At 63.0% G+C, this 2,500-nt stretch overlaps 1 pseudogene; it reads left to right on the forward strand.

Moving 5' to 3' along the window:
• The window catches only part of LOC124561035, a 7,966-nt pseudogene that overhangs the window by 1,661 nt on the left and 3,805 nt on the right, over positions 1-2,500 (forward strand).

Here is a 2,500-nt window from a genome sequence, read left to right on the forward strand (position 1 = left end):
GTCGTGCCTATACTCGGCCGTCAGTCTGGCAGTCATGGCCGGTCCTTGCGGCCGGCCGCGAAGCCCTGACGAGTAGGAGGGTCGCGGCGGTGGGCGCAGAAGGGTCTGGGCGTGAGCCTGCCTGGAGCCGCCGTCGGTGCAGATCTTGGTGGTAGTAGCAAATACTCCAGCGAGGCCCTGGAGGGCTGACGCGGAGAAGGGTTTCGTGTGAACAGCCGTTGCACACGAGTCAGTCGATCCTAAGCCCTAGGAGAAATCCGATGTTGATGGGGGCCGTCATAGCATGATGCACTTTGTGCTGGCCCCCGTTGGGCGAAAGGGAATCCGGTTCCTATTCCGGAACCCGGCAGCGGAACCGATACAAGTCGGGCCCCTCTTTTAGAGATGCTCGTCGGGGTAACCCAAAAGGACCCGGAGACGCCGTCGGGAGATCGGGGAAGAGTTTTCTTTTCTGCATGAGCGTTCGAGTTCCCTGGAATCCTCTAGCAGGGAGATAGGGTTTGGAACGCGAAGAGCACCGCAGTTGCGGCGGTGTCCCGATCTTCCCCTCGGACCTTGAAAATCCGGGAGAGGGCCACGTGGAGGTGTCGCGCCGGTTCGTACCCATATCCGCAGCAGGTCTCCAAGGTGAAGAGCCTCTAGTCGATAGAATAATGTAGGTAAGGGAAGTCGGCAAATTGGATCCGTAACTTCGGGATAAGGATTGGCTCTGAGGATCGGGGCGTGTCGGGCTTGGTCGGGAAGTGGGTCAGCGCTAACGTGCCGGGCCTGGGCGAGGTGAGTGCCGTAGGGGTGCCGGTAAGTGCGGGCGTTTAGCGCGGGCGTGGTCTGCTCTCGCCGTTGGTTGGCCTCGTGCTGGCCGGCGGTGCAGGATGCGCGCGCCTGCGCGGCGTTCGCGCCCCGGTGCTTCAACCTGCGTGCAGGATCCGAGCTCGGTCCCGTGCCTTGGCCTCCCACGGATCTTCCTTGCTGCGAGGCCGCGTCCGCCTTAGCGTGCTCCTCCGGGGGCGCGCGGGTGCGCGGATTCTCTTCGGCCGCCATTCAACGATCAACTCAGAACTGGCACGGACTGGGGGAATCCGACTGTCTAATTAAAACAAAGCATTGCGATGGCCCTAGCGGGTGTTGACGCAATGTGATTTCTGCCCAGTGCTCTGAATGTCAACGTGAAGAAATTCAAGCAAGCGCGGGTAAACGGCGGGAGTAACTATGACTCTCTTAAGGTGGCCAAGTGGCGGTGGTGTGGCTGCATCCGGACTTGGCTTCTCGAAGTGCGGTCTTGATGTAGTCGTGCTGCTGCTGCGAGGTGCCTTCCTTGGGTTATAGTTACAGGGAGAGTGATGCGCAATACATGGGCCTAGCCCTCTTAGCCTCTCCTCTCCTGCAGTCTTCTCCCCTTCTCGTGGGCCCGCTGATTTCGCAGAGTGGAAGACCGCACCAGGGGCTTGGGGGGGTTACCAGCCCCCCCTCGCACTATCCCTTTTTTTTAGTTGGGGGCAGTAAGCAGAGAATAAGTGGTGGCCCTTCCGCTGAAGGTGCCACCCCAACTCCCCCAGCACCTAGCCGGCCAACCGGCCGTGCCGAAAATCTTGTAACTTTTGCAGCTATGTATACCTGTAGTGAGTGCCACCGCAGCTTTACAACCAAGAACGGTCTCGGGGTCCATCGCCGCCGCCAACATCTTGCGGCCGCCAACGCGGAGATCGTCACGGAGAGGCATCGCGCGAGGTGGACGGAGGAAGAAGTCCTGTCGCTCGCCAAGGCAGAGGCCGAACTGTTCCTCGAGAGGGACGCCCGGTTCTTCTTTGTAAATCAAGAGCTCATCAGGATGTTCCCCGACCGAACGCTTGAGGCAATCAAGTGCCGACGGCGGCAAGCTGCCCACAAGCAGCTTGTCCGCCAATTCATGGAGGCGCTTGAGATCGGTCGGGGGGAAGAGCCGGCGTCCCGCCGGGGAGCGGCGAGCCCGCTGCCTGACGCGGGCGAGGCCGCTGCGCCGCCCGTCGACGCAGCCGAGGACTTCGCGGCCGACACCACCGGGCCGCCGCCGGAGGGGCCGACTGACGCCGCCATCTGGGAGCATCTGGCGGGGCTACCCGCTTCCGCCCAGCGTTTCTCTGCCCTGGATCGTGTCATCGGTCTGGGGCGGGGCACGCCGCCCGATGTCATCCTGGGCATGCTCCCGGATGCCCTTGCGTCGGTCGGGTCCAGAGGGGAGAGATCGATCACCAGGACACAGCGGCCGCGCCAACCATCGAAGCGGCCGCCTGCCGCGCCGCCGACGCAGAAGCGCAAGCGGCGCCGCTGGGAGTACGCGAGAACGCAGGATGCCTTCCGACGGTCGCGTGCGCGTTGCGTGCGCGGCCTCTTGGATGGCACCCTGCTCCAGCCGCCACCTGCCATCCCTGGTCTGCTGGACTTCTGGGCGGACCTCTTCACCAAGAAGCCCATCTCCACCGCGGGCTTCATTCGTGACCGCCTCCTCCCGCACTCAGAGCCT

The sequence above is a fragment of the Schistocerca americana genome, unplaced genomic scaffold (genome assembly GCF_021461395.2).
Source record: "Schistocerca americana isolate TAMUIC-IGC-003095 unplaced genomic scaffold, iqSchAmer2.1 HiC_scaffold_1134, whole genome shotgun sequence".
Taxonomy (NCBI): Eukaryota; Metazoa; Arthropoda; class Insecta; order Orthoptera; family Acrididae; genus Schistocerca; species Schistocerca americana.